Source organism: Callorhinus ursinus, unplaced genomic scaffold, assembly GCF_003265705.2.
Source record: "Callorhinus ursinus isolate GAN/ISIS: 27379988/994484 unplaced genomic scaffold, GSC_fseal_2.0 scaffold38, whole genome shotgun sequence".
In the NCBI taxonomy this organism is placed as follows: domain Eukaryota; kingdom Metazoa; phylum Chordata; class Mammalia; order Carnivora; family Otariidae; genus Callorhinus; species Callorhinus ursinus.
In genome coordinates this window covers 7557639-7569573 of record NW_027397100.1, presented here as the reverse complement: position 1 = coordinate 7569573, position 11935 = coordinate 7557639, and the positions used below count along the sequence as shown (strand labels likewise).

The following is an 11935-nucleotide window of genomic DNA, read 5'->3' as shown; positions in this document are numbered from 1 at the left end:
GATGGACTCCTGTCTCACGTTTAGGTCTTTCAACCATATGGAGTCTATTTTTTTGTGTGGTGTAAGGAAATGGTCCAGTTTCATTCTTCTGCCTGTGGCTGTCCCATTTTCCCAACACCATTTGTTGAAGAGACTGTCTTTTTGCCATTGGACATTCTTTCCTGCTTTGTCAAAGATGAGTTGACCATAGAGTTGAGGGTCCATTTCTGGGCTCTCTATTCTGTTGCATTGATCTATGTGTCTGTTTTTGTGCCAGTACCATACTGTCTTGATGATGACAGCTTTGTAATAGAGCTGGAAGTCGGGAATTGTGATGCCGCCAGCTTTGCTTTTCTTTTTCAAGATTCCTCTGGCTATTCGGGGTCTCTTCTGGTTCCATACAAATTTTAGGATTATTTGTTCCATTTCTTTGAAAAAAGTGGATGGTATTTTGATGGGGATTGCATTGAATGTGTAGATGGCTCTAGGTAGCATTGACATCTTCACAATGTTTGTTCTCCCAATCCATGAGCATGGAACGTTTTTCCATTTCTTTGTGTCTTCTTCAGTTTCTTTCCTGAGTATTTTATAGTTTTCTGAGTACAGATCCTTTGCCTCTTTGGTTAAATTTATTCCTAGGTATCTTACGGTTTTGGGTGCCATTGTAAATAGGATCGACTCCTTGATTTGTCTCTCTTCTGTCTTGTTGTTGGTGTATAGGAATGCCACTGATTTCTGTGTATTGATTTTATAGCCTGCTACTTGACTGAATTCCTGTATGAGTTCTAGCAGTTTTGGGGTGGAGTCTTTTGGGTTTTCCACATACAGTTTCATATCATCTGCAAAGAGTGAGAGTTTGACTTCCTCTTTGCCGATTTGGATGCCTTTGATTTCTTTTTGTTGTCTGATTGCTGTGGCTAGGACTTCTAATACTATGTTGAATAGCAGTGGTGAGAGTGGACATCCCCGCCGCGTTCCTGACCTTAGGGGAAAAGCTCTGAGCTTTTCCTCATTGAGAATGATATTCGCTGTAGGTTTTTCATAGATGCCTTTTATGATATTGAGGTATGTACCCTCTATCCCTATATTCTGAAGAGTTTTGATCAAGAAAGGATGCTGTACTTTGTCAAATGCTTTTTCTGCATCTATTGAGAGGATCATATGGTTCTTGTTCTTTCTTTTGTTAATGTATTGTATCACGTTGATTGATTTGCGGATGTTGAACCAGCCTTGCAGCCCAGGGATAAATCCCACTAGGTCGTGGTGAATAATCCTTTTAATGTACTGTGGGATCCTATTGGCTAGTATTTTGGTGAGAATTTTTGCATCCATGTTCATCAAGGATATTGGTCTGTAATTCTCCTTTTTGATGGGGTCTTTGTCTGGTTTTGGGATCAAGGTAATGGTGGCCTCATAAAATGAGTTTGGAAGTTTTCCTTCCATTTCTATTTTTTGGAACAGTTTCAGGAGAATAGGTATTAATTCTTCTTTAAATGTCTGATAGAATTCCCCTGGGAAGCCATCTGGCCCTAGGCTTTTGTTTCTTGGGAGATTTTTGATGACTGCTTCAATTTCCTTAGTGGTTATAGGTCTGTTCAGGTTTTCTATTTCTTCCTGGTTCAATTTTGGTAGTTGATACATCTCTAGGAATGCCCCCATTTCTTCCAGGTTATCTAATTTGCTGGCATAGAGTTGCTCATCATATGTTCTTATAATTGTTTGTATTTCTTTGGTGTTGGTTGTGATCTCTCCTCTTTCATTCATGATTTTGTTGATTTGGGTCATTTCTCTCTTCTTTTTGATGAGTCTGGCCAGGGGTTTTTCAATCTTGTTAATTCTTTCAAAGAACCAACTCCTAGTTTCGTTGATCTGTTCTACTGTTCTTTTGGTTTCTATTTCATTGATTTCTGCTCTGATCTTTATGATTTCTCTTCTCCTGCTGGGTTTAGGCTTTCTTTGCTGTTCTTTCTCCAGCTCCTTTAGGTGTAGGGTTAGATTGTGTATTTGAGACCTTTCTTGTTTCTTGAGAAAGGCTTGTATTGCTATATACTTTCCTCTCAGGACTGCCTTTGCTGTATCCCAAAGATTTTGAACAGTTGTGTTTTCATTTTCATTGGTTTCCATGAATTTTTTTAATTCTTCTTTAATTTCCTGGTTGACCCATTCATTCTTTAGTAGGATGCTCTTTAGCCTCCATGTATTTGAGTTCTTTCCGACTTTCCTCTTGTGATTGAGTTCTAGTTTCAAAGCATTGTGGTCTGAAAATATGCAGGGAATGATCCCAATCTTTTGGTACCGGTTGAGACCTGATTTGTGACCTAGGATGTGATCAATTCTGGAGAATGTTCCATGGGCACTAGAGAAGAATGTGTATTCCGTTGCTTTGGGATGGAATGTTCTGAATATGTCTGTGAAGTCCATTTGGTCCAGTGTGTCATTTAAAGTCTTTATTTCCTTGTTGATCTTTTGCTTAGATGATCTGTCCATTTCATTCAGGGGGGTGTTAAAGTCCCCCACTATTATTGTATTGTTGTCAATGTGTTTCTTTGCTTTTGTTATTAATTGCCTTATATAATTGGCTGCTCCCATGCTCGGGGCATAGATATTTACAATTGTTAGATCTTCTTGTTGGATAGACCCTTTAAGTAAGATATAGTGTCCTTCCTCATCTCTTATTACAGTCTTTGTTTTAAAATCTAGTTTGTCTGATATAAGGATTGCCACCCCAGCTTTCTTTTGGTGTCCATTAGCATGGTAAATGGTTTTCCACCCCCTCACTTTCAATCTGGGGGTGTCTTTGGGTCTAAAATGAGTCTCTTGCAAACAGCATATGGATGGGTCTTGTTTTTTAATCCAATCTGATAGCCTGTGTCTTTTGATTGGGGCATTGAGCCCATTTACATTCAGGGTAACTATTGAAAGGTATGAATTTAGTGCCATTGTATTGCCTGTAAGGTGACTGTTACTCTATGTTGTCTGTGTTCCTTTCTGATCTTTGCTGCTTTTAGGCTCTCTCTTTGCTTAGAGGACCCCTTTCAATATTTCTTGGAGGGCTGGTTTCATGTTTGCAAATTCCTTTAGTTTTTGTTTGTTCTGGAAGCTTTTTATCTCTCCTTCTATTTTCAATGACAGCCTAGCTGGATATAGTATTCTTGGCTGCATATTTTTCTCGTTTAGTGCTCTGAAGATATCTTGCCAGTCCTTTCTGGCCTGCCAGGTCTCTGTGATAGGTCTGTTGCCAATCTAATATTTTTACCATTGTAGTTTACATATCTCTTTCCCGGAGCTGCTTTCAGGATTTTCTCTTTGTCTCTGAGACTCGTAGTTTTACTATTAGATGTCAGGGTGTTGACCTATTTTTATTGATTTTGAGAGGGGTTCTCTGTGCCTCCTGGATTTTGATGCCTGTTTCCTTCCTCACATTAGGGATGTTCTCTGCTATTATTTGCTCCAATATACCTTCTGCCCCTCTCTCTCTTTCTTCTTCTTCTGGGATCCCAATTATTCTAATGTTGTTTCATCTTATCGAATCACTTATCTCTCGAATTCTGCCCTCATGATCCTGTAGTTGTTTCTCCCTCTTTTTCTCAGCCTCTTTACTTTCCATCATTTGGTCTTCTATATCGCTGATTCTCTCTTCTGCCTCATTTATCCTAGCAGTTAGTGCCCCCATTTTTGATTGCACCTCATCAATAGCCTTTTTGATTTCGACTTGGTTAGATTTTAGTTCTTTTATTTCTCCAGAAAGGGTTTCTCTAATAACTTCCACGCTTTTTTCAAGCCCAGCTAGTATCTTTAAAGTCATGATTCTGAACTCTATGTCCGACATCGTACTAATGTCCATATTGAGTAGGTCCCTGGCTCACGGTACTACCTCTTGTTCTTTTTGCTGAGGTGATTTTTTTCGTCTTGTCATTTTGTCCAGAGGAGAATAGATGAATGAGAGAACAAAATGCTAACAGGTTTACAACATCCCCATCAAATATAGTGTATACAAATCAGAAAAGACCTGAAACCTGGGGAAAAGAAAGGGAAAGAGAGAAAAAAGAAGTAGAAAAAAAAAGAAAAAAAAAGATAAAAACAAAAACAGAACAAAGAAAAAAAGCAGAATGTGATCAAATATGATCAGGCTAGTGCATAGATCAGTGCCACACACTAGATTTTGGGCGTATTTTGGTGTGTTAGAAAAAAGTGCCTCCTAAAATTTTAAAGGAAGAAAGACATATATGTACAAAATAAGGGTTGATACAATGAAGGGATAGAAGATGACTGTAAAGATGAAAATTATAAAAGATTTTATAAAAGGACTTGATAAGAAGTTGTTTGAAAAAAGAAAGAAGATTTAAGAAAAAAAAAGAAAAAAAAGTTAGAGAATGTGATCAGGCAGGAGACTAGAACAGAACCATACACTAGTGATTTAGGGTATATTTTGATCTGTTAGAAGAAACTGTATCTCAAAATTTTAAAGAGAGAACAACTTATATATATATGCCAAAAATAAGGGTAACTACTATGAAGGGATAAAATATGACTCTAAAAATGAAAAATAAAAAATGTTTTTTTTTTTAAAAAAAGAGATTGATAAGATGTTAGTTGAAAAAGGGAAAAAGAAAAAGAAAAAAATAGTTAACAAAAATTAACTTTGATGAACTAATGAATCATGGTAAAAAAAAGCCATGAATTCTATGTGCATTATTCCCCTAGCGCTGGAGTTCTCCCATTCTCCTTGATCGGTAAACTTGGTCTTGGCTTGCTGGCTGCTCGTGCTGATCTTCTGGGGGAGGGGCCTGTTGCTGTGGTTCCCAAATGTCTTTGCCGGAGGCGGAATTGCCCCGCCCTTGTCGGTCCGGGCTAAGCAAGCTGCTCGGGTTTGATCTCAGGAGCTTTTGTTCCCTGCAAGCTCTCCGTACAGCCTTGGAGGACCAGGGCAAAAATGGTGGCCTCCCAATCTCCACCCGGAGGAGCCGAGAAATCGGGACCCCGCTCCTCAGTGCACCCCCAGAGAAAAGTAGTCACTCCCTTGTCTCTGGTCTCCGGCCGCTCCCCGTGCCCACCCGGCCTGTGACTGAGCGTTTGTATCTGTGGCACCCGACCCCGTGTGGAGTCTCCAAACCCAGCAGATCCCTGTGGTGCGTTCCCGCGCCACTCGTCCCGGGGGAGGAAGGGGAGTCTCCCCGGATCTGCCACCTGTTGGGTCCCTGCTGCAGGAGCAGTGGCCCGACTGGGCCGCGGATCACAGTTTATGGCAACCCCGAGCTGAGAGCCCGCGCCTCAGCTCCGTCTCTGCAGCCGGCTTCCCCGCTCCGATCCCTGGGAGCTCTGGCGCACTCAGGCACCCCCGGTCTTTCTGTGACCCCGAGGGTCCTGAGACCACACTGTCCCGCGAGGGTTCCACCCCCGCTTAGCCACTGCAGCGACGTCCCTCAGCGGAGCCGGCTTCTAAAAGGTCCGATTTTGTGCTCCGCGGCTCTAGCACTTGCCAGAAGCGGCCGGCGGAGGCCCCTCCCCCGCCGTCTATCCTCCCGAATATCGCCTCGGATTCACTTCTCCGCACGCCCTACCTTCCAGAACGTGGTCGCTTCTCTGTTCAGAGAGTTGTTGCTACTCTCCTCTTCGATCTCCTGTTGAGTTCGTAGGTGTTCAGAATGGTTTGATCCCTATTCAGCTGAATTCCTGAGACCAGACGAAATCTAGGTCTCCTACTCCTCCGCCATCTTGCTCCGCCCCCCCTGAGTCATTCTTTTTTATGGAGTTCAGTTTCCTTGTGCCTTCCCTATAGTGACAGTGACACATTCCCTCAGTTTTTTGGGGGGCGTGGCTGGTGGGATATGTGAGAGCTGGTCCTGCAGTCAGGCTCCTCTGGGCTTACAGCTTCTGGGCACTAGCCTGCGCTGGTATTAAGCGAGCCAGTTCCTGTCTCTGAGCTTCTCAGCTGTCCTTTATGTCATACGCAATAACACTAATTTTCTTGTACGTTGTCACATGATTACCCGATTAAATGCATTTAAAATGCCCAGAGAGCGTAAGTGCTCAGAGTTGCTTGTGAATTTCCAGGACCGATGTCCCCGCTTTCTCCCTTTCCTTCCATATGCCACTGCAATGGGGGATGAATGCGGGAATGTTCATATCCTCTTCTTGGCCTCACTTCTTCATTGGTCAGTCCTCGCACTGCACCTCCCACACCTCCAACACCCCCGGCACCTTCCTTGTTTTTAAGCCTCTCCTCAATCTAGCCATCCCACTCTATCTGCCTGATTTTATTTTCCCAAACCAGAGATTCCGGGTGGCGCCTGCCCAGCTGCTCCCTCTGCCCAGAAGCTGTTCCCCCGAACTCTCAAGTGGGCGTTCAAGTGCTGGAGGTGATCCCTGGTAGTAATCTGGGTATCTAGCACTTTTCCCAAAACAGTGTTTTCCCCATTCCCATTTATTTTCCCATTTATTCCCATTTATTTTCCTTAACCCATTTGAGAGTTTATTAGGTATGCAGGTTCCTAGACCCTTTTGGAGGGGAGATTTCGAATCTGTGAGTTTCAAGCACCCAAGTGATTCTGATCCATTCTCAAGTTTGCCAGTAACTTAGAGAATGTTCCTAAAATGAGACCCCATTCCAGTGGTCCCTTGGGACACCTTGGGACAGGTCCCTTGGGACACCCTGCCCTTTCTCTCTGCTGGCTTTTAGCCTTTTCAACTCTTTCGATCACACTCGATCCCAGATTGATCACACTGGGAGTTTTGGGGGTGAAGCGCCGGCATTGGTATTTTAAAAAAAATATCCCAGGTGATTTGAGTGGGTGTCCAGGGCTAAGAACCACTAGATGGATCCCTGTGATTCCAGCTTCAGAGGAAGAAGGGAATCCTTAGTCCTCTGCCTATTTCAAGAGAAGCAGAATTCTCCTTGATCTTCCCTCGCTGTCTTAGGGATTGGAGCAGATTCTAGATACTGGACTGCCTCTTGTATGCAGGGGACAGAGCCATTGTGTGTTAAAACCCCTTTTTCCTCATGGACTTGGCATTCCTTCCTCTTGCCTCCATGGAACTGGGGTAGAACGATGGTAGGGTTTTCTTTTCTTTTCTTCTTCTTTTTTTTTTTTTTTAAGATTTTAGTTGTTTGAGAGAGAGTGAGAGAGAGAGCACGAGTTGGGGAGAGGGGCAGAGGGAGAAGCAGAAGCAAGCTCCCTGCTGAGCAGGGAGCCCAATGCGGGGCTCAATCCCAGGACCCCGGGATCACGACCTGAGCTGAAGGCAGACGCTTAACCTGCTGAGCCACCCAAGCACCCCTAGAACGGTGGTAGTTTTGCCCATCTTCTGACACGCACAATTTAGTACTCCTGTATCTTTGTTCTTCCACCCCCATGGCTGGCAGGGGTGTGATACTGTACCAAGATACCAAGATTCGGGTTGGGCGCGAGAGGGATGGGGACACCCCCCCAGGACTGGTCGGCTCCAGCACCCTGCCGGTCCCGCCCCTTCATCCAACAAGATGAAACCTTGTTCTGGTGTCGCCGCCCCCGAGCAGTCCTGCAGCCTCTGCAATAAATCTCCCCGAGGGGAAGCTTGCCATCTCCTTCAGCTGCTGCTTCCAGATTGGAGAAGTGTGGGGAGTCAGTTCACCCTGGATCACATCAGAATAGCACAGCTCTTCACTCAGGTGATTCTCCTCCTTCAGATGTCCGTTTAACCTCCATATCTGGGAAAGCCTCCCTGACCCCCCATGTCATGCCGTGCCACCCAATTGTCCACCTCCCCCACCCCCACTGCTTAGAGTGCCGAGTTGTTACCTCTGTGAACATCCTACAGTTGGTCATTATGCTTTCTTGCTTCCCTGTTGATAAGCTCCATGAGGGCGGGGACCAAGCCTGTTGTATTCCTGGCAAGAAATAGATGTCACACTCGCATTCCATGGTTTGAGTTTAATAAAGGGACGATCTGCAAGGGTGTGGGCAGGTTTAAGGGACTCAGTGTGGGGTGGTGCAGCACCCCGGGGCTAGCAGCATTAAGAAGCTGTTACGGGGGCGGGCGCCTGGCTGGCTCAGTCAGTAGAGCGTGCGACTGTTGATCTCAGGGTCACGAGTTCGAGCCCCGTGTTGGGTGTAGTGCCTACATAAAAAGAATGAATGAATAAATTAATCTTAAAAATAAAAGAAGCTGTTACTAACCGGTGGCTGACAGCAGAGGGAGGGAATGGTACTGGAACCTGGGGGGAGCAGTGGGGAGAGGGCCACCTGGCAGGAACTGAGGCTTTCCCTCAAGTTGCCCATAGCACCTTGGCAAATATGGTGACCTCACTCTGACCCCACCTTCTGGGCTCTGATCGGCTGAGACTGACTGGAAGCCAGAGGGGAAGGGAGCCTGTGGATGCCTTTCACTAGAGTGGAGAAGGGAGCAGGCGGACCCGGAGGGACCTGTAGAAGAGAGCCCACATTCGCTGTTGTCTGCCTGGAGCCTGGCATAACGCCTGGCACATAGCGGATGCTTCTTATGGGTGTGTTGAACTGGTTGATTGTGACTCTGTATCGAAGAGAATGGTCAGGCTGCCTGGTTCAGCATCTAGGTCATGCTATCGACCTTCACATAATGCAGTCCTGTGACCCCTCTCCAAGCTGGTCGTGGTTTTTCTGAGTGTACTCACGATAGTTATGTCCCTCTAAAGCATGTGGTCTAGGTGGGGTCTCCTTGGCACGGAGCTGCAGGACTGTCCCTCTGTAATTTCTCTAAATACAGCCTGAGATCCTGGTATATTTTGGGGGATATGTCATGATGTATCCTTGCTGTCAGGTGAAATCCCTCCACACTCCCATGAGCTGCCAAGTCTATAAATTCAGTTGCAGGATATGGGTCTGCTTTGGACACTGTCTCACTGGTGATTATGCTCTCAACCTAGATCAAGGATGACAAACACCAAGCAAAGTGAACGTCCATGGCAGACATTATTAATCACTCATGGTTGCTCTTCTGTTGCACCTCTGAATCCTTCTCAACACAGCGCTTGAGGCAGTCACTGCCAGTCTGCTGGAGGAGGTATAGGAGATAAAACCTGTTTGATGTTTTTGTCCTAGGTATTCTTTGTTATTTGGGAAATGGAGGATGGAGGTAGAAAGCCAAGTATCTTAATGGGCAAGAAAGTGTTTCTCTTGAGTGCGCTCAGCCACCATGCACCTATGTAATAGGGTCTTTGTGATGCTTAAATAAGGATTCAGGTGTAATACAGAGCACAGTGCCACGTTCATGGAGGGTCAGGATGCTGGAGCTGAAAGTAGGGGGAAACTGAGGCAGAACCTGTCAGTGGGATCTGGAATGAATTGTGCAGCCAGAGACCTACCATCCCAGTGTAGGCTTCAGGTACCAGCTTACCTGCTGAGTTTACAGCCTGCTCCAGACAGGCAATGTGTATCTTGAAGTCTTTGAAATCTGGTGCACATTTTATACTCACAGCTCATTTCAATTTGCACGAGCTACACGGCAAGTTCTCCAGAACCACATGTGGCAAGTGGCCACCATGTGGGACAGCATAGGTTCATGTCTTAGGAAAATCCCCCGTCCTCAGGCAGGGCTCTGAGCCTGGACATATTTGCTCCCATGTTAGGCTCTCCTTATCAAAAGAATTAGTAGTTTACTGAAGTTGTTGGCAGTTTATTATTTCTCTTCCCCTCTATGTAGTAAGTTTCATAAGGGCTGGGAGCTCCTCTCTCCCTAGCTTGTCTGGCATACAGTAGAGCCTCAATAGATGCATGTTGAATGAGCAAGTTAACATGGTTCTCTATTCTCCAGGGACCCCCACCACATTTGTGTTCTATGCTTCCACCCCTGTCCCTGCCTCAGTTTCTCAGATCCCGGCCCATCTCATGGCCTCCCAGCCCCTCTGATAGGACAGGCTTTTAGCTGGCCTGGTCCTGAGGCACCTGACAGTTGGGATTATTAGTCGGCAGCCTAGGCAGGGGCCTAACGGACTCGAGCAAGGCCCGTGGGGGAGCCAGCACTGTTCAGGGGGCAGGCAGAGCTGCCTGGGATGAAGGATGGTCCTGCCTGCTGGCCCGGGGAGGCGCCATGCACGTACTTCCCACCGATCGGTGCCAGCAAACGTTCCAGGGACACTGCTAAATGCCTGCTGTAAATCTTGCTTAAAGGGCCATCAAGAGCAGCTTTTGGCTGCGAGCATCTTTGCCATTATTCTTTACTAGGCCCTTTTAACGTAACTGGGAACAGGGCAATATTTTGTTCATCTGTAGCTGTTGGAAAGAAGCTCAGCGAAGTTTAATGGCTGAGACCTGGACAGCAGGCTTACCCTGGGAGTGACCTGGGGCCGGCTGCAGCCAGCTCTGGGGCCTGCTGGGGTGGCGTGAGTCTGGGGGTGCTTCCTGCGCTGTTTCTGGGGGGCGGGGCCCTGTAGCCTGTGAGGATCAGGTGGATCGCGCCTCCACCTCAGGGCCACTCCACGCTCCTTAGGTGGGGTGAAGGGCTGGGTACTTCCAGAGGCCCCTGCTGATCCCTGGGTCCTGGTGCAACCGGGGCAGAGAGCAGGAGGCCCAGCAGAAGCACACTGGGCCCAGGCAGTCCTCTGTCCCCAAGTCATATGCCCTTTAACCTTCAACAGGAGCAGCTCTTCTTTAGTTCCCATAGTCCTCCGTGGGGAGTGATTCTCTCCTTCCAGGGGCCTTCCGGCACCAGCCCCCCTCATCCTCAAACTGTCTATGCAGTGTGCAAGTCCCCATCAAATTGTTTCCAAAGATACATTAAGTAGCTCACAACCCTTATCTTGGAGGAGATACCTCTATCTGTCAAGTGTTTGAACTAGTTAAATAGCAGCCAAGAGTCTGTGTGGCCCCCCACCAGACAGTGATTTTTTTTCCTCTCACAAATATGGGGCTCCTTGGTGATCTTCAGGCAGGGATGACACATTGTCCAACCTAAGGAGGGCACCACTCATATCACAGTCTATGTGAATGGCACCTCCTGGATCTGTGCAGTGCACACCCTGGGCAACCAGACATGACAACCCTGTCCTCAGCCTCCAGCAGGTCTCCACCTTGGCATGATGTTGAATGTTGGGGTAGGTCGTGGTTCTCAGAAGGTGTGCTCATGGGTTAGGCCCTCTTGATTACCAGGGGCCTCCACTGTCACTGGTGGGTCTGAGCATCGCTTCCCTCCACTTCAGAATTCTAGACCAGAGGTTGGCCGATTATGGAGTTTTATTGGACTGCAGCCATGCTCATCTGTTCATGCATTGTCTGTGACAGCTTCCAAATGGCAGAGCTGAGTAGGAGCCACAGAGATCACATAGCCTTCAAAGCCAAACTTAAGTACTATCTGGCCTTTGAGGAAACATTTTGCCACCCAGACTATGGTGAAAGAAAGAATGGCTTCTAATGTTTACCTGCTTCATGTCTCTGGAGGTCCCAGGGGCTTTTAGTGACTACTTTGATCCAGCAAGCCCAGACGCGTCTACATCTTTTCTTGCTGCCACTGGCTTAGTGGAATTAGGAGCATCCAAATGAGTCCTTGTTTTGCCCTGTCGCTGGCATCTGATTCAAGAACAGGGGCCCCAGTGCCCAACCCTGGGTGTGAGAGCCAGGATTCAAGAGCTCATCCTGCAAATGTTTATTCTACCTGCTGAGTGTCAGGAGCCAGGGGCTGTGGTACAGACAGAAACGAGACAGGCCTGCAGGCTCGGATCTGGAGGATGTTGTGACCTAGTAAGGGGGAAATACATGCACATAGATAACTGGAATATGCTATGAAAAATACTACAGAACATCGGTCCTGTGATAGACTCTTCCGTGGAGGCTTTTTTTGGGGGGGGGGTTCTAGATCTTTTATTTTTTTTTAATTTTTTATTGTTATGTTAATCACCATACATTACATCACTAGTTTTTGATGTAGTGTTCCATGATTTATTGTTTGTGTATAACACCCAGTGCTCCATGCAGACCGTGCCCTCCTTAATACCCGTCACCAGGCT

The 11935-nt window shown here is 46.4% G+C and overlaps 1 non-coding gene across 1 annotated transcript; it reads left to right on the top strand.

Annotated features, from left to right (window-relative positions):
- The first annotated feature begins 7997 nt into the window (after positions 1-7997).
- On the top strand, positions 7998-8070 carry TRNAN-GUU (transfer RNA asparagine (anticodon GUU)). The gene has a single exon. It is a non-coding gene; the product is annotated as a tRNA-Asn (tRNA).
- Positions 8071-11935: the final 3865 nt, after the last annotated feature.